This window comes from Ranitomeya variabilis, chromosome 5, assembly GCF_051348905.1.
Source record: "Ranitomeya variabilis isolate aRanVar5 chromosome 5, aRanVar5.hap1, whole genome shotgun sequence".
In the NCBI taxonomy this organism is placed as follows: Eukaryota; Metazoa; Chordata; class Amphibia; order Anura; family Dendrobatidae; genus Ranitomeya; species Ranitomeya variabilis.
In genome coordinates this window covers 357,984,168-358,004,611 of record NC_135236.1, presented here as the reverse complement: position 1 = coordinate 358,004,611, position 20,444 = coordinate 357,984,168, and the positions used below count along the sequence as shown (strand labels likewise).

General features: G+C 43.1%; 2 long non-coding RNA genes across 2 annotated transcripts; both read right to left on the bottom strand.

Moving 5' to 3' along the window:
- Positions 1 to 7,206: 7,206 nt before the first annotated feature.
- Positions 7,207 to 11,762, bottom strand: LOC143773667 (uncharacterized). The gene is made up of 3 exons (XR_013215292.1): positions 11,667 to 11,762; positions 10,230 to 10,318; positions 7,207 to 7,394 (listed from the first exon to the last, which is right to left on the bottom strand). It is a non-coding gene; the product is annotated as an uncharacterized LOC143773667 (long non-coding RNA).
- A 1,896-nt stretch (positions 11,763 to 13,658) lies between these two features.
- Positions 13,659 to 19,982, bottom strand: LOC143773666 (uncharacterized). Its single transcript, XR_013215291.1, has 4 exons — positions 19,887 to 19,982; positions 18,450 to 18,538; positions 15,828 to 15,895; positions 13,659 to 14,035 (listed from the first exon to the last, which is right to left on the bottom strand). It is a non-coding gene; the product is annotated as an uncharacterized LOC143773666 (long non-coding RNA).
- Positions 19,983 to 20,444: the final 462 nt, after the last annotated feature.

Genomic DNA, 20,444 nt, shown 5'->3' with positions numbered 1-20,444 from the left:
GTGGGGTCGGCCATGAAGTCTGCGATCTTCTGAATCTGGAATCGGAATTCCGATACCGATTCCCGATATGTTTAAGATATCGGGAATTGGTATCGGAATTCAGATTTAAGTGTAAAATAAAGAATTAAAATAAAAAATATCGCTATACTTATCCTCTGACGGGCCCTGGTACTAACCGGGAACCCTCCTTCCTTAGAATCAGCCTTCCAGGACCTTGCGGTGACGTCGCGTTGACGTCGCGGCTTGTGATTGGTGCGCGGCCGCCCATGTGACCGCTCGCGCGACCAATCACAAGCCGCGACGTCACCGTGACGTCACCGAAGGTCCTGGAAGGGCTGATTCTTAGGAAGGAAGGCTGCCGGAACGAAGCCGAGGGTGAGTATATTCCTATTAGGTATATACTCACTCTCGGACATGCCCTGCTTCTTTCCGGCAGCCTTCCTTCCTAAGAATCAGCCCTTCCAGGACCTTCGGTGACGTCACGGTGACGTCGCGGCTTGTGATTGGTCGCGCGAGCGGTCACATGGGCGGCCGCGCACCAATCACAAGCCGCGACGTCACCGCGACGTCACCACGACGTCACCGCAAGGTCCTGGAAGGCTGATTCTAAGGAAGGAAGGTTCCCGGTTAGTACCAGGGCCCGTCAGAGGATAAGTATAGCGATATTTTTTATTTTAATTCTTTATTTTACACTTAAATATGGATCCCAGGGCCTGAAGGAGAGTTTCCGCTCCTTCAGACCCTGGGAACCATTGGAAACCCAATGCACTGCATTGGGTTTCGAGTTTCGGCCGACCCCGACTTTTTTATAGGATCGGCCGATTTCACTCGACCCGACTTTTGAAAAAGTCGGGTTTCGTGAAACCCGACCCGATCCTATAAAAGTAAAGGTCGCTCAACCCTAGTCCAGAAGTTGATTGAGAGCATGCCAGGGAGAATTGCAGAGGTCTTGAAGAAGAAGGGTCAACACTGCAAATATTGACTTGCTGCATTAACTCATTCTAACTGTCAATATAACCTATTGGTACTCATAATATGATTGCAGTTATATTTCTGTATGTGATATAAACATCAGACAAACACTAATAAAAACCAGAGGGCAGCAGATCATGTGAAAATATAATTTTGGTGTCATTCTCAAAATTTTTGTCCATGACTGTACTTATGCTGGCTAATAGATGTAAGGCCGGTTTCACATTTGCGGTTGTGTCCGCAGCGTTTCTTCCGCAAATACCCACATGCGTTGTGTATTCCTATATTTAACATTAGGGACACATGCATCTGCGATCGGTTGCGTTTTGCCGCGTTTGACGACGCATGCGTTGTTTCGTCGTCTGCGGTTTGGCGCGGTAAACGCAACATGTAGTAATTTTAGAGGCGTCAATTTGCCGCCTAGAAACGTATGCGGTTGTTAGCGCAAGGAATGCGGCAAAAAAATGCATTACTATCTATGGGAACGCATGCGAACACATGTCTTTGCGTACGCATGCGTTTGATGTGCTTGCGTACTTCGGACTGCGCATGCCCATTAAAGTCACACCCTCCTGGAAATATCAAACGCATGCGCATAAAAAGCGCAAACACATGTAAAAACGCATGCAAACGCTGCGTTTTGTTTACCATCATGCGTAAGCTGATGCGGATAAAAAGCTCTGCATTATCAGACGTTTGCATGCATTTTTGCATGCGGTTGTGGTTGCGGGTGATACGCTGCGGATTCTAACGCAAATGTGAAAGTAGCCTAAATCATTCAGCTGCGGCAAGAAAAACTAAATCTCCGAGCACTTCAAAATACTCGGAGGACACCCGAGCGTGCTAGGGAAATCTCGAGTAACGAGTATATTCACTCATCATTAGTCTCTATGACTTTTCCACATCTTGCCACTGGGATTTTTGCCCATTCCTCAAGGCAAAGCTGCTCCAGCTAATACAAGTTATATGGTTTCCTCAGGTGAACAATAATCTTCAAGTCTGACCACAAATTCTCAATCGGATTAAGGTCTGGTCGTCACATGCCTCTCCAAAGCATTTTCATGTTTCCACTAAACCACTCGAGTGTTGTTTCAGCAGTATGCCTTGGGTCATTGTCTTGTTGGAAGGTGAACCTCTGTCCAAGTCTCAAATCACTGACAGACCAAAGCAGGCTTTTCTCAAAAATAGTCCTATATTTTGCAACATCCATCTTCTCCTTGATTTTGATCATTTTCCTTGTCGCTGTCGTGAGTGAGTTCACCAGAGTTCATCAGCTAATCAGGTCTGCTGATCTCTCTTACAGTACCACTGCTGCGTGAGAAAGTTCTCACTCAGCGGTGGTGCCGTAAGTGAGAGCACTGGGGCTCATGAACTCTGGTGACCTCTCTCATGGCAGCTCAGTGATACACTGTGGAAGCCATTACCTCCTGTCAGTGTATCACCAGCAACACGCTCTTGATGTAATTGTCCTACACATGAGATCGCCGTGGGACACTCGGGATTACATGGACTACAGTGGACAGGTGAGTATATGGTGTTAGGTGTCAAGTTCCCGCTGCTGCATAGGGGGAATCTCGAATCATGTCCGCTGCGGTCTCCCATTCTCCTCCAGCCGCAGTGGAACCTGCTCACCGGAGACGTCGGTCCCAGCGTCTGGCTCAAGCTGATACTGTGCGAATGGTTACTGCTTCCTTTCCAGGCTCTGCCTTTGTAGCCTGCACTGATCAGCAGCAAGCAGGCCTTTCTGGGACTAAGTCCTGCTTTTCCCATACTGAGCATGCCCACGGGACGACCTCCCATTGGAGGTCAGGGGTCACATGCTCAGGTCCTGTTGCGGCTCCTATTGGACCATCAGGAAGGTCCCGGAGTGCTACTTCTATAAAAGGTTCGCATGGCCGAGCTGCTAGTGTAAACTTGCTAATGTGTGTGTGGATGTATGCCTGTCGATGGATGAAAGCTCCAAATCATTCCCATCCCTAGTGTTGTTGCCTGCTCGCAAATGGTGGAAGCTACCTAGCGCCAGACAGTGCTACTCTGCACTTCCAGCACACAATTCACCATCTCTCAGCAGCGACCGCCAGTGCGGCGCCGTACGCTTAATGCAATTTCCTGATCCTGGTTAGGGTGGTTAGTGGGTCAGCTAGAGCGGCGTTGTATGCACTCTTGTGCAATAAATTATTACTTCAGCTCTATCCCCGACACCACAGTAGCGGAGTCGAGCGTAAGAGGCCTAGAAGAACTCTTTCCCCGTGTCGTAGGACAGAGTTCTGTGACTCTTTACTTGCGCTCTCTATGCGGTATCGCGGTCCTGTGATGCAACAGGGTTCGCTTCCATCATACCAGGTGAAGCTAACCCATGTGTGTATTCACATTATACCACCATCTAGTCCACCATTACCGAGCAGGTGTCCTTTCTGCACGGTGGACCCCGGACTCCGAACACACCTCATATCCTCTCTAATTATTATTTGGTGCGTTCTGCCAGTCCTAACATATGGTGGTTTATTATTTTTTAGCTTTTCTAGGAGACATGGGCATCAGGGATTGGGCGATAAGGTGAGTATATGTGTCTTTTTTATTTTACATTTTTTTCTAGGAGACAAGGGCGTCGGGGATTTGGTGTTAGGTGAGTATAATGTGTTTTTTCTTTTTATTTGAGCATGTATGTAATTATTTTACATGTTGTATAGTGATGAGCGAGTATACTCGTTGCTCGCATTTTCCGGAGTACGCTCGGGTGACCTTTGAGTATTTGTTATTGCTCGGAGATATAGTTTTCATCGCCTCAGTTGCATGATTTATGGCTTCCAGATAAGCTGAATACATGTGGGAATTTCCTAACAAACAGGCAATCCTCACATGCATTCAGCGCATCTGGAAGCCGTAAATTATTCAACTGAGGCGATGAAAACTATATCTCCGAGCAATAACAAATACTCGGAGGTCACCCGAGCGTGCTCCGGAAAATCTGAGCAACGAGTACTCGCTCATCACTAATGTTGTGTTTTTGTTTTTTTTTAAGTGTGAGCACAGGCGGCTCTTGAAGAGAGACTACATCTCCCATCAGTGGCTCTTGCCATTGCTGTTGTCAGTGACAGCAGACGTAGGCTGATGGGAGGAGTAGTCTCTCATCATCCAATGCCTGCTGACCGACAGTAAGCATTATACCGTGGGTCACCACTGCGGGTCACAGTCACAGCTGCGGGGTCATGCTCACATCTCACAGCATGACCCTGCAGCGCTCTGCCCGACAGTCTTACAGGCAGTAGTGTTACTGCTGATAAGAATCACCACGACAGTGTTTCCCATGCTGTCACACAGATGACAGTGGAGGAAACACCATAGGAAGCCGGTAAAAGCGCAAACAAAAACTCAGCAAATCCACATTTTAATGCCTGCGTTTTTGCTATGGATTTGACTGACTCAATTGAAGTCAATGTGTGGAAAATGCTATAAATCCGTACAAAATTGACATGTTGCAGAAAAAAAAGCGCGCTGCAAAAACACTAAGGAAATTTACTCATCATTTGCACAACACTTCAGGATTGTCATTAAATTAGCTTGCATAAGGTTTCCATAGCATTTTTGGCCCATTTCCATGCAGAAAAAATGCTGCGAAAATGCATCAAAAACACACTGTGTACACAGAGCCTAACAGTCTCATGCACTGCAGTACACGAGTACTGCAGTGTATGAGAACAGTGATCAAACTGAAAATTATACATGTCCCTCAGTGGGACTTAGTGAAAAAAAGTTACCGTATTTTTCGGACTATAAGACGCACCGTACTATAAGACGCACCCCAAATTTGGGGTGAAAATTGCAGAAAAAAATATTTTTTATAAGATGGGGGTCCGTCTTATTGTCCGAATTTAAGATCTCTTACCTGAGGGCTGGTGGTGGCAGAGCAGGGTCACAGGAGGCATGGTGGTGGCAGAGGTGAGGTGATGCTGAGGTGCGGTGGGCGGAACGGCGTGCACCTGAGCAGGGTCCCATCCTGCTTAGGTGGGCGACGCCATGGCCTGGTGTCCATGGGGAGGTTGCTGTGGCAGCGGCAGATGTGCGGTCACTTCCTCAGGTGGCGGCGGCCAGGGTCCCTTCCACATTTGAGGTGACGCCACAGCAGTAGTGAAGGAGAGCAGCAGAGCTGGGTGAGTCACGGTTTTCCTGGTGGCAGCAGGCTTACCGGCATTGTGGCGGCGACAGATGTTATGAACTCTATTTTTGGGCTCCCTCTAGTGGTCACAAGCGGTACTGTGTAGTGTTGTCTTTCTGCAGGTTGGCTTCATCACCTGGTTCGTTATCCTTGTTTGGTTTCCTATTTAACTCACCTGGATACTCAGTTCCTTGCCTGCTATCAATGTATTCAGTGCTCTTCAGATTCCTGGTGACTACCTTGCTCCCAGTCTCTCCAAGACAAGTTTTTGTTTGTTCAGTTTCTGATTATCAGCGTTCATCATGTTTTTTGTCCAGCTTGTTAAAATGTGATTTCTTACTTGCTGGTTGCTCTAAGGGACTGAGTTTCTCCCCTCACACCGTTATTTGGTGTGGGGGTTCTTGAAATCTCAGTGTGGATATTTTGTAAGGGTTTTTTACTGACCGCATAGACCCCTTTTCTATTTTCTGCTATCTAGAATTAGTGGGCCTCGTTTGCTGAATCTTACTTTCACCCCTGTGTATGTGCCTTCCTCTTACCTCACCATTATTATCTGTTGGGGGCTTCTATATCTTTTGGGGATTATTTCTCTGGAGGCAAGAGAGGTCTTTCTTTCTCTCTAGGGGTAGTTAGTTCCTCAGGCTGGCTCGAGACGTCTAGGATTTTAGACATGTTCACCGGCTGCCTCTAGTGTGGATGGATAGGTTCAGTTTTGCGGTCAGTCCAGTTTTCCACCTCCCTAGAGCTTGTCCTATGTTTAGTCACCTTGCTGGAGTAATTTGTGATCCTCAACCACTAAGGATCATAACAGTATAGCAGGCCCAAAAGTGTTTTTTGCATCGCAGAAGTGGGATTAAAAGAAGACCTGAGTACATTTTTTTTTTTTGTGCTGCAGTCTGTCTAGCTTCTTTCATCCCCTTGAACTCTGAGTGGTTTTGAGCTCAGCTGCAGACATGGATGTTCAGACTCTGACTTATAGTGTGGATCATCTTGCTGCACGGGTGCAAAGTATTCAGGATTTTGTTATTCATAGCCCTATGTCAGAACCAAAGATACCCATTCCTGAGTTGTTTTCTGGAGATAGATCTAGGTTTCAGAATTTTAAGAATAATTGTAAGTTATTTCTATCTCTGATATATTTAGAGCAGGAGGGGCGCACTCCATATAATAGGGCGGTGCTCAGAGGAAAAAGAAACTAAATATATATTTTTATACAACCTCTGGCACTCAAAAACAGACAAATGTTTATGTTTGAAAAAGTGGATTTATTCACTACCGGTCTTAATAAACAGATTATTTCCAACGTTTCGGCTAATTTAAAGCCTTTTTCACGGAAGTCTATGATAAACAATAAACAACATATAATCATACATTAAATGATATAGTATACAGGACAATTCATCTCATTATCTGTGTATCTAATCAGGTCATACCACATGATAGTGAAAAATCCTAAGGAAAAAAATCACCAGAAATAAGTGAGTAGATAAAGGAATATGAGAGAGATATATGGGTGAACCCAGCAGCAATAAACCATATGGACATCATGGAGGCTTCAGATAACAAGAAAAAAAGAAAAAGAAACAGAAACAAAAGAGCCACGTGCAGTCAGTGAGTAGCTATAACCTATGAAAAAACGCCAGGGTAAATACCATACACTGTAGTTCACAAAATACCTGAATCCTGGATAAGTGAACAGGCAGTCTAAGGGGAATCAGCCAATCCTATTTACAACAAACCAGAACATCGCTCTAATACCAGGGGGACTGAGTGGCAGTAGAAGATACAAGATAGAAGTATAAATACCTTAATGCATGTCCGTCCTCAGGAGACCGGTGTGTGTGTGAGCCAGGAGTGAAAGAGGTGCCGTAAAGTGGATATAAATGCAGTGAACGCTGATACGTCACTTCCAGTCATAGCAAGTGCTATGTATGAAGTAAATGTGAAAGTGAAAGCTAGCACATGCGCAGAAGATAGCAGGGGGAACTGCTGTAGGTACAACATGATTCAATGAATTTACTACAGATAATTAATCAGCCTTGTGACAGGCGCCCCCTAGTGTAGTGAGCGGTAACTAACCAGAATAATCTGTAAGAAAAAGTGATGTCTGGGGAATACCAGAGTACGGTACTAACAAACATAAGCTGAATAAATAATACTAAAGCACAGTAAATCTGACTTATATACTAAGAACCCACCTGGTCCAAAGGAGAAGAAAAAAAAGGGGGAAACGACACCCATAAACCAGTGTACTGGAAGACCCAGGCTAGAGAAATGCGAAAAGAAAGAAAATAGAGAAAATCTATTAAGGAAACCAATCAGACTGAAGAAAAAGGAAGGGAACGACATCAAAATATTGTTATAATATAATCCTTATCAACAATGATTATACACATATTATATATAGCAACATATAGTATAGAAAACGTGTTCTCAAGTAAGGAAACAGATCAAGTTGAATAATATTCGAATCAAGAAGGCATCTAGAAAAAAATAGAAACATGATTATACTATGATACAACACAAGAATAAATCTAAAGCTGAATTTCAGTAGGGAAGTACCTCATACTCCCTATTCATACCCAGGGGATGGAGAGTTTGGAGTGTGAAAATCCAAAAGGATTCTCTTTCTTTCAGTTTCGCGACTCTATTGCCACCCCGTCTCAGTGGAGGGATACTCTCAAGAACTTGAAACCTCAATTGAGATATCGAGTGTCCTACTGATATAAAGTGTGCGGGAATCGGTAGTAATGTACGACCACATCGAATAGTAGACTTATGTTTAGAGATGCGGTCTCGGATATGTTGGGTAGTCTCTCCAACATATCCTTTGTTCCTTTGTGAGAATCTGAAGTTTTACCCAGGAGGGTTCCCTGGATATGGAACGAGCGCCCAAATGAGTGAGTGCTGTCAGCCATCCTTATACTTCTATTGCCACCCCGTCTCAGTGGAGGGATACTCTCAAGAACTTGAAACCTCAATTGAGATATCGAGTGTCCTACTGATATAAAGTGTGCGGGAATCGGTAGTAATGTACGACCACATCGAATAGTAGACTTATGTTTAGAGATGCGGTCTCGGATATGTTGGGTAGTCTCTCCAACATATCCGAGACCGCAAGGACATTTGATCAAGTAAACGACATGAGTAGAGTCGCATGTAAAAAAACCTTTTATGGGAAATAATTTTCCTGATCGTGGATGTGAGAAGGTTTCTCCTTTGGTAACGTTGGAACACTGTGAACAATGTAGACACGGAAATGTACCCCTTCTCTGTGTCATAAGTGTGGCTTGCCTCAAATCCCTCCTATCACTGCCCACATCTGCTTTCACTAAAATGTTCCTAATATTTTGTGGCTTCTTATAACATAATAGGGGTGGTATCCTAAATTCAGAGATAGTGGGATAGGCTTTATGAAGTAATGGCCAATGTTCCAAAATGGGGCCTTTCAAAAAATTCGTGTAAGGGTGATAGGTGGTTACACAGGCCACTCTCTTCGTCTTTTGGGGACGTATATCCGGTTGATCCGTGGCTCTATTAAGAACCGAGGGGGGGTAACCCCGTGCCCTAAATTTTGTTTGCATCTCATGAATACGTTGTTGCAACACATCAGGTCTGGTGACAATGCGTCTAATGCGTTCAATTTGTGACTTTGGTAAAGATCTCTTTACATGACTTGGGTGACAACTTGAAAACTCCAATAGACTATTTCTATCAGTGGTTTTTATATATAAATCAATGTCTAGTGTCCCATCCTCCTTCAAACTCACTTGTGTATCCAAAAAACTCACTTTCTGGGGATCTTTCACCATAGTAAATGTCAACTTGGGTATCAAACAATTTAGATCCTGAAAGAATTGTGTAAGGGATGACTCGTCGCCCCTCCATATCAAGAAAACATCATCTATAAATCTTTTCCAACATACTACGTGTTCAATATATAAATGATGGATGTAAACAAATTTTTCTTCAAAAAATGCCATAAAGATGTTTGCATATGGAGGCGCGACATTCGACCCCATAGCGGTCCCGACCTTCTGGAGAAAAAACTGATCGGCAAACATAAAAAAATTCTTGGATAAAACCAGATCTAACATAGTCAAACAAAATTCCTTTTGTCTCACAGAAAAGTCGGTATATGTATCCAGAAACCATTGAATAGCATGTAGACCTCTAGTGTGATCAATACTAGTGTACAAATTATTCACGTCCATGGTGACGAGTAAACATCCCTGAGGTAAGGTACCCATTGACTTAAGATACTGCAAAAAGTCAGTAGTGTCTTTAATAAAGGAGGCAATGTGTGTCAATAGAGGGGTTAGAATTTTTTCAATTGTTCTAGCTATTGGTGACAATAAAGAGTCAGTGGACGCTACAATAGGTCTTCCTGGAGGACGTGTTAAATGTTTGTGAATTTTCGGTAACACATAGAAAACCGGAATTACCGGATGCATATTATACATAAATTCACCAAGTTTAGAGTCAATGACGTTTTGTTCCTTGTACAGTTTAATCAACTGTTGGATCTGTCGGGAGATCTCTGAAGTAGGATCTCTATCCACAGGTAAATAGGTCATGTGATCATTCAAATGTTGAAAAACCATAGTATTATAGTACGAAGTGTCCATAACAACAATCGCACCCCCCTTGTCAGCCGGTTTAATGGTGATAGACTTATTGTTCTTCAGACTGTCCAAGGCTCTCTTTTCAAGGGGGGTGCAATTTCTCTTAATGGGAATAAGACCCTGACCAATTAGAGTACATTTATTCTGAATGTCCTGTGTTACCAGCGAGATGTATGTCTCCACCGGGTGGTTTGATTTAGGCGGATTATAGTTACTGGGTACAGACAAATTAAGATCACTGAGACTGAATGCACTTTGTGTTATATCAGAGGTAAAATTCGAACTGCGGTCACTGGTTTCAGCCGTAGAAAAATGTACTTTCAATCTAAGATTTCTGAAGAAACGTTGAAGTTCCTGATAAAGTTGGAACTCATTGAATGATGGAGTGGGACAGAAGGAAAGTCCCTTTTGTAGAACAGTTAGTTCAGATGGTGAAAGATTGTATGAGGAGATGTTATAGACCAATTGGTCCCTACCTGAGACCGAGTTCTGATTCTGGAGTTGACGTCGACGGGTTCCGGAGCCCCTCCTCGTCGGCCTCTGTTGGACCGACCTCGCCTTTGCTCTAAAAAAGGAAAGGTATCACGAGGGTTAGAGTCATTATCGGAGCTGGAGGAGGCAGTGGAATATCCACGTCTAAATTGTCGACGATCCCTCTGGGTGTTGTTATCACGCCATCTGTATACAGTTTTGCGATGGTAGTCTTCTGTATCTCGTAAAAACTTAAACGTTTCCTGTCCTGTAGTTGATTTCTGAAGTCCTCAATAGTTTTCTCAATTTTTTGTTTCATACCATCAAATTTCTCAGTAGAAAGTGTATCACGCAGTTGTTGGTGAGTAACCTCCAATTGCTTCTCTATCTCAGAAATCTCTTTCTGAAGATATTCTATGGTTAAAATCATAATATCCATGGAGCATTTATTGAGAATACCTTCAAACTTAGAACAAAAATCTGGTTTCTCTGAAAATAGGGTCGGGCGTAGAGAAACGCGTAATCCCCGAGGTATGCGCTTCACCTTATGATATTCTGCCAAAGTCACATAGTGTAATTCAAGTGCTGTTTTCTTCTTGAGTTCACGTTCCCAATCTCTAGTGCGAATCTCTTCAACCGGAGTGTGTAAAAACTCCCCAGGAATATTAACACGAGAAATAATTTCATCCGCCTCCACTTGGCCATATGAAAGTGTGCTAAATGCCATTATAGAAAAAATTCCAAGGTGCTGCCCTCTCAAAAAATCACAATATATTTAGAGCAGGAGGGGCGCACTCCATATAATAGGGCGGTGCTCAGAGGAAAAAGAAACTAAATATATATTTTTATACAACCTCTGGCACTCAAAAACAGACAAATGTTTATGTTTGAAAAAGTGGATTTATTCACTACCGGTCTTAATAAACAGATTATTTCCAACGTTTCGGCTAATTTAAAGCCTTTTTCACGGAAGTCTATGATAAACAATAAACAACATATAATCATACATTAAATGATATAGTATACAGGACAATTCATCTCATTATCTGTGTATCTAATCAGGTCATACCACATGATAGTGAAAAATCCTAAGGAAAAAAATCACCAGAAATAAGTGAGTAGATAAAGGAATATGAGAGAGATATATGGGTGAACCCAGCAGCAATAAACCATATGGACATCATGGAGGCTTCAGATAACAAGAAAAAAAGAAAAAGAAACAGAAACAAAAGAGCCACGTGCAGTCAGTGAGTAGCTATAACCTATGAAAAAACGCCAGGGTAAATACCATACACTGTAGTTCACAAAATACCTGAATCCTGGATAAGTGAACAGGCAGTCTAAGGGGAATCAGCCAATCCTATTTACAACAAACCAGAACATCGCTCTAATACCAGGGGGACTGAGTGGCAGTAGAAGATACAAGATAGAAGTATAAATACCTTAATGCATGTCCGTCCTCAGGAGACCGGTGTGTGTGTGAGCCAGGAGTGAAAGAGGTGCCGTAAAGTGGATATAAATGCAGTGAACGCTGATACGTCACTTCCAGTCATAGCAAGTGCTATGTATGAAGTAAATGTGAAAGTGAAAGCTAGCACATGCGCACAGCGTCGGACTGGGGTGTCTGGGGCCCACCAGAGGAATGGACTCTAGGGGCCCACCCTACAGCTATATGCAAATATCTGTCATTATAGTGGAGCATCGGCTGTAAAACACCGGCGGCTGCTGCACATCTACCGTGTGCCCCAATAACTGGGATGTATAATTACGGTAGTTTACATTAATGTGGTTCTAGGTAAAACAAGTTATCACTGATCCATGGGCTCCACAGGATAGGTGATCGCTTAGATCCGACCATTAGAAACTGGGGAAGTTTTATCCCTGACAGGACACTTTTATCACTATTTTAAAATGCAGCGGCAGGTGGGATTTCTGACCGCAGCTCCATTCATTCTCTTTGGGGCTTCCAGAAAAAAACAAGTGCAGCCACTGAGGGAATGAATGGATCAGTGATCTAGTCGGACATGCCACTCCAGTCTAATGGGGATGAAAAGTTCCACATTTTGCTGAGTGGATCCAAGCAGTCAGACCCCCACCAATCAATATGTTATCACTTATCCTGTGGAGAGGTGATTACTTTTTTCAACAGGAAACCCCTGTAAGTGCATCTCCGCCGCTGTGTACAAAGCATTAAAACTCTAATGGAAATAAAGAATCTTCTCCTAATTAATATCAGAGAGAACAAATGACTGCCATACACAACACAATCCACTATACCAAGACCAATAATACCACATACAGGAAGAAATACCACCACACCATGACCAGACCACATAGTGACCGAATAATACTACATACAAGGGACAAATACCACCGCACCGTGTCAACACCACATATTACCACCACTTGGTGACCAAATAGCACATACAAGGGACAAATACCACAACACCATTTCCAGACCACATATTACCACCACATAGTGACTGAATACTACAATACTGATCAGAAATAAAAAAAACAAAAAAAAACCACAATACTATCACCATAAGGCTGCTGTCACACTAGCAGTATTTGGTCAGTATTTTACATCAGTATTTGTAAGCCAAAACCAGGAGTGGAACAATTTGAGGAAAAGTATAATAGAAACATGTGCACCACTTCTGCATTTATCACCCACTCCTGGTTTTGGCTTACAAATACTGATTTCCACATATAGTGGGATCTATGCAATAAAGCGATCTCCACTATGGTACTAATATAAAATAAATTTTATTGAACATAATGTTAAAAACACAAATAGGATAAAATTACTACATGTAAGAAAGGTACACAATCCAATAAAAGGGACTATACTGCCATGGGAGATTGCAAGATGGCTCAGGCTGAATGCAGTATATATACAATGAGAAATACCTATGCTATGATATGAGAGTCCATGGATGGAAAGCTGCCTCTATCAGCGATACCTAGCTTAATAATATGGTGTCCTAAATCAGACCCCTCAAAAATACATGGCATATGCTAGAGGTAGTAAAAGGATATTACCTTACTGTTCGCCTGCTGCAATGACCCCGGCGTCCCTCTAGCATATGCCATATATTTTTGAGGGGTCTGATTTAGGACACCATATTATTAAGCTAGGTATCGTTGATAGAGGCAGCTTTCCATCCATGGACTCTCATATCATAGCATAGGTATTTCTCATTGTATATATACTGCATTCAGCCTGAGCCATCTTGCAATCTCCCATGGCAGTATAGTCCCTTTTATTGGATTGTGTACCTTTCTTACATGTAGTAATTTTATCCTATTTGTGTTTTTAACATTATGTTCAATAAAATTTATTTTATATTAGTACCATAGTGGAGATCGCTTTATTGCATAGATCCCACTATATGTGGAAGTTTTGCTGGGTGGTACATATACCCTTCGTTTTGAAGGGATTTGTCTTTGTAAAAACATAGAGCAATTACGTGTGATTACAAATACTGATGTAAAATACTGACCAAATACTGAATGTGTGACGGCAGCCTAAGTGACATTATACACAGGAGATCTGTACTTAGTATGCAGTGTCTGTGTAGAGGTAATACAGAGATCACTGGTGGTATTATACACAGGAGCTCTGTATATAGTGTATAGGTAATACAGTGATCACTGGTGACATTATACACAGGAGCTCTGTATATAGTATACAGTGTATAGTGTCAGTGTATAGGTAACACTGACTCACCAGTGACGTCTCTAGGTGAAGTCCTTCATCTTTCATCCAGCACAGACCGCCATCATTTCTTCCAGCCAGGACTCATTTCTGCAGGAAATAACACAGTTATCTCGAGCTCCACTTGCAGAACACATTACTTAATTTTTCACAACTTCTGCATTACACCACATGAAGAAAAAGAGGCGACATAGTGTCACTCTACACAGTAACAGGACCGCCCCCCCAATTAAAACAGTATACTCAAAAAATAAAATAAATACATCACTGCAGTAATAATATCCCTTAATTAGCCCCTATGGTAATAATATTCCCCACCCTGGCCCCGTTTATCTCATTCCTGGCTCCAGCCATATGTTCTCGCATCCTGCCCTCATGAGTATCCATTCTACCCCATATGATCTCCCCATCCTGCCCCATCTGTCTCCATCGTATCCATCCTGCCCCATGATCCAATCCTGCCCCATGTCTTTCATTCTGCCCCGTGTCTCCAATCATGCCCTGTATCTACATTCTGCCCATGCCTCCAGTCCTGCCCTCAGTGTGTCCAGCAATCTACCCCAGTGTGTCCAGCATATTACCCCCAGTGTGTCCAGCAACCTGCCCCAGTATGTCCAGCATATTGCCCCAGTGTCCAGCAATCTGCCCCAGTGTGTCCAGCATTGCCTCCAGACAGTGTATCCAGCAATCTGCCCCAGTATGTCCGGCAATCTGCCCCAGTGTCCAGCAATCTGTCCCAGTATGTCCAGCATTGCCCCCAGACAGTGTGTCCAGGAATCTGCCCCAGTATGTCTGGCAATCTGCCCCAGTGTGTCCGGCAATCTGCCCCAGTGTGTCCGGCAATCTGCCCCAGTGTGTCCAGCATATTACCCCCGTGTGTCCAACAATCTGCCCCCAGTCTGTCCAGCGTTCTGCCCCCAGTCTGTCCAGCGTTCTGCCCCCAGTCTGTCCAGCGTTCTGCCCCCAGTCTGTCCAGCGTTCTGCCCCCAGTCTGTCCAGCGTTCTGCCCCCAGTCTGTCCAGCGTTCTGCCCCCAGTCTGTCCAGGGTTCTGCCCCCAGTCTGTCCAGCGTTCTGCCCCCAGTCTGTCCAGCGTTCTGCCCCCAGTCTGTCCAGCGTTCTGCCCCCAGTCTGTCCAGCGTTCTGTCCCAGTGTGTCTCCAGCAATCTGCCCCCAGTGGGTGTCCAGCATTCTGCCCCCCCCCCCCCTCCAGTGTCCCCCACTGCTCCGGGGGCCGCTCTGGGGGCCCCCCGGCCGCCACCCTCCCACCCTCCTTGAAGACGATACTCACCCTGCTGCCTGCTCCAGCGATGGTCTCGGCGTCTGCTCTGCACTGCATCTTCTTCCTGCTTGTGCTTGTGCGGTCATGTGATACTGATTAAAGTCATGAATATGCGCATATTCATGGCCTTAATGAAGCGGTACCACGTGACCGCACAAGCAGGAAGAAGATGCAGTGCAGAGCAGACGCCGAGACCATCGCTGGAGCAGGGTGAGTATCGTCTTCAAGGAGGGTGGGTGGGGGGCGGCCAGGGGGGCCCCCGGAGCAGTGGGGGCCCCTGGAGCAGTGGGGGCCCTGCCAGCAGGTGTCAGTGCCTGGGCCCACCGGGGGATCCACCGATTCCCCGGTGGGCCAGTCCGAGCCTGCATGCGCAGAAGATAGCAGGGGGAACTGCTGTAGGTACAACATGATTCAATGAATTTACTACAGATAATTAATCAGCCTTGTGACAGGCGCCCCCTAGTGTAGTGAGCGGTAACTAACCAGAATAATCTGTAAGAAAAAGTGATGTCTGGGGAATACCAGAGTACGGTACTAACAAACATAAGCTGAATAAATAATACTAAAGCACAATAAATCTGACTTATATACTAAGAACCCACCTGGTCCAAAGGAGAAGAAAAAAAAGGGGGAAACGACACCCATAAACCAGTGTACTGGAAGACCCAGGCTAGAGAAATGCGAAAAGAAAGAAAATAGAGAAAATCTATTAAGGAAACCAATCAGACTGAAGAAAAAGGAAGGGAACGACATCAAAATATTGTTATAATATAATCCTTATCAACAATGATTATACACATATTATATATAGCAACATATAGTATAGAAAACGTGTTCTCAAGTAAGGAAACAGATCAAGTTGAATAATATTCGAATCAAGAAGGCATCTAGAAAAAAATAGAAACATGATTATACTATGATACAACACAAGAATAAATCTAAAGCTGAATTTCAGTAGGGAAGTACCTCATACTCCCTATTCATACCCAGGGGATGGAGAGTTTGGAGTGTGAAAATCCAAAAGGATTCTCTTTCTTTCAGTTTCGCGACTCTATTGCCACCCCGTCTCAGTGGAGGGATACTCTCAAGAACTTGAAACCTCAATTGAGATATCGAGTGTCCTACTGATATAAAGTGTGCGGGAATCGGTAGTAATGTACGACCACATCGAATAGTAGACTTATGTTTAGAGATGCGGTCTCGGATATGTTGGGTAGTCTCTCCAACATATCCGAGACCGCAAGGACATTTGATCAAGTAAACGACATGAGTAGAGTCGCATGTAAAAAAACCTTTTATGGGAAATAATTTTCCTGATCGTGGATGTGAGAAGGTTTCTCCTTTGGTAACGTTGGAACACTGTGAACAATGTAGACACGGAAATGTACCCCTTCTCTGTGTCATAAGTGTGGCTTGCCTCAAATCCCTCCTATCACTGCCCACATCTGCTTTCACTAAAATGTTCCTAATATTTTGTGGCTTCTTATAACATAATAGGGGTGGTATCCTAAATTCAGAGATAGTGGGATAGGCTTTATGAAGTAATGGCCAATGTTCCAAAATGGGGCCTTTCAAAAAATTCGTGTAAGGGTGATAGGTGGTTACACAGGCCACTCTCTTCGTCTTTTGGGGACGTATATCCGGTTGATCCGTGGCTCTATTAAGAACCGAGGGGGGGTAACCCCGTGCCCTAAATTTTGTTTGCATCTCATGAATACGTTGTTGCAACACATCAGGTCTGGTGACAATGCGTCTAATGCGTTCAATTTGTGACTTTGGTAAAGATCTCTTTACATGACTTGGGTGACAACTTGAAAACTCCAATAGACTATTTCTATCAGTGGTTTTTATATATAAATCAATGTCTAGTGTCCCATCCTCCTTCAAACTCACTAGTGTATCCAAAAAACTCACTTTCTGGGGATCTTTCACCATAGTAAATGTCAACTTGGGTATCAAACAATTTAGATCCTGAAAGAATTGTGTAAGGGATGACTCGTCGCCCCTCCATATCAAGAAAACATCATCTATAAATCTTTTCCAACATACTACGTGTTCAATATATAAATGATGGATGTAAACAAATTTTTCTTCAAAAAATGCCATAAAGATGTTTGCATATGGAGGCGCGACATTCGACCCCATAGCGGTCTCGACCTTCTGGAGAAAAAACTGATCGGCAAACATAAAAAAATTCTTGGATAAAACCAGATCTAACATAGTCAAACAAAATTCCTTTTGTCTCACAGAAAAGTCGGTATATGTATCCAGAAACCATTGAATAGCATGTAGACCTCTAGTGTGATCAATACTAGTGTACAAATTATTCACGTCCATGGTGACGAGTAAACATCCCTGAGGTAAGGTACCCATTGACTTAAGATACTGCAAAAAGTCAGTAGTGTCTTTAATAAAGGAGGCAATGTGTGTCAATAGAGGGGTTAGAATTTTTTCAATTGTTCTAGCTATTGGTGACAATAAAGAGTCAGTGGACGCTACAATAGGTCTTCCTGGAGGACGTGTTAAATGTTTGTGAATTTTCGGTAACACATAGAAAACCGGAATTACCGGATGCATATTATACATAAATTCACCAAGTTTAGAGTCAATGACGTTTTGTTCCTTGTACAGTTTAATCAACTGTTGGATCTGTCGGGAGATCTCTGAAGTAGGATCTCTATCCACAGGTAAATAGGTCATGTGATCATTCAAATGTTGAAAAACCATAGTATTATAGTACGAAGTGTCCATAACAACAATCGCACCCCCCTTGTCAGCCGGTTTAATGGTGATAGACTTATTGTTCTTCAGACTGTCCAAGGCTCTCTTTTCAAGGGGGGTGCAATTTCTCTTAATGGGAATAAGACCCTGACCAATTAGAGTACATTTATTCTGAATGTCCTGTGTTACCAGCGAGATGTATGTCTCCACCGGGTGGTTTGATTTAGGCGGATTATAGTTACTGGGTACAGACAAATTAAGATCACTGAGACTGAATGCACTTTGTGTTATATCAGAGGTAAAATTCGAACTGCGGTCACTGGTTTCAGCCGTAGAAAAATGTACTTTCAATCTAAGATTTCTGAAGAAACGTTGAAGTTCCTGATAAAGTTGGAACTCATTGAATGATGGAGTGGGACAGAAGGAAAGTCCCTTTTGTAGAACAGTTAGTTCAGATGGTGAAAGATTGTATGAGGAGATGTTATAGACCAATTGGTCCCTACCTGAGACCGAGTTCTGATTCTGGAGTTGACGTCGACGGGTTCCGGAGCCCCTCCTCGTCGGCCTCTGTTGGACCGACCTCGCCTTTGCTCTAAAAAAGGAAAGGTATCACGAGGGTTAGAGTCATTATCGGAGCTGGAGGAGGCAGTGGAATATCCACGTCTAAATTGTCGACGATCCCTCTGGGTGTTGTTATCACGCCATCTGTATACAGTTTTGCGATGGTAGTCTTCTGTATCTCGTAAAAACTTAAACGTTTCCTGTCCTGTAGTTGATTTCTGAAGTCCTCAATAGTTTTCTCAATTTTTTGTTTCATACCATCAAATTTCTCAGTAGAAAGTGTATCACGCAGTTGTTGGTGAGTAACCTCCAATTGCTTCTCTATCTCAGAAATCTCTTTCTGAAGATATTCTATGGTTAAAATCATAATATCCATGGAGCATTTATTGAGAATACCTTCAAACTTAGAACAAAAATCTGGTTTCTCTGAAAATAGGGTCGGGCGTAGAGAAACGCGTAATCCCCGAGGTATGCGCTTCACCTTATGATATTCTGCCAAAGTCACATAGTGTAATTCAAGTGCTGTTTTCTTCTTGAGTTCACGTTCCCAATCTCTAGTGCGAATCTCTTCAACCGGAGTGTGTAAAAACTCCCCAGGAATATTAACACGAGAAATAATTTCATCCGCCTCCACTTGGCCATATGAAAGTGTGCTAAATGCCATTATAGAAAAAATTCCAAGGTGCTGCCCTCTCAAAAAATCACAATATATTTAGAGCAGGAGGGGCGCACTCCATATAATAGGGCGGTGCTCAGAGGAAAAAGAAACTAAATATATATTTTTATACAACCTCTGGCACTCAAAAACAGACAAATGTTTATGTTTGAAAAAGTGGATTTATTCACTACCGGTCTTAATAAACAGATTATTTCCAACGTTTCGGCTAATTTAAAGCCTTTTTCACGGAAGTCTATGATAAACAATAAACAACATATAATCATACATTAAATGATATAGTATACAGGACAATTCATCTCATTATCTGTGTATCTAATCAGGTCATACCACATGATAGTGAAAAATCCTAAGGAAAAAAATCACCAGAAATAAGTGAGTAGATAAAGGAATATGAGAGAGATATATGGGTGAACCCAGCAGCAATAAACCATATGGACATCATGGAGGCTTCAGATAACAAGAAAAAAAGAAAAAGAAACAGAAACAAAAGAGCCACGTGCAGTCAGTGAGTAGCTATAACCTATGAAAAAACGCCAGGGTAAATACCATACACTGTAGTTCACAAAATACCTGAATCCTGGATAAGTGAACAGGCAGTCTAAGGGGAATCAGCCAATCCTATTTACAACAAACCAGAACATCGCTCTAATACCAGGGGGACTGAGTGGCAGTAGAAGATACAAGGTAGAAGTATAAATACCTTAATGCATGTCCGTCCTCAGGAGACCGGTGTGTGTGTGAGCCAGGAGTGAAAGAGGTGCCGTAAAGTGGATATAAATGCAGTGAACGCTGATACGTCACTTCCAGTCATAGCAAGTGCTATGTATGAAGTAAATGTGAAAGTGAAAGCTAGCACATGCGCAGAAGATAGCAGGGGGAACTGCTGTAGGTACAACATGATTCAATGAATTTACTACAGATAATTAATCAGCCTTGTGACAGGCGCCCCCTAGTGTAGTGAGCGGTAACTAACCAGAATAATCTGTAAGAAAAAGTGATGTCTGGGGAATACCAGAGTACGGTACTAACAAACATAAGCTGAATAAATAATACTAAAGCACAATAAATCTGACTTATATACTAAGAACCCACCTGGTCCAAAGGAGAAGAAAAAAAAGGGGGAAACGACACCCATAAACCAGTGTACTGGAAGACCCAGGCTAGAGAAATGCGAAAAGAAAGAAAATAGAGAAAATCTATTAAGGAAACCAATCAGACTGAAGAAAAAGGAAGGGAACGACATCAAAATATTGTTATA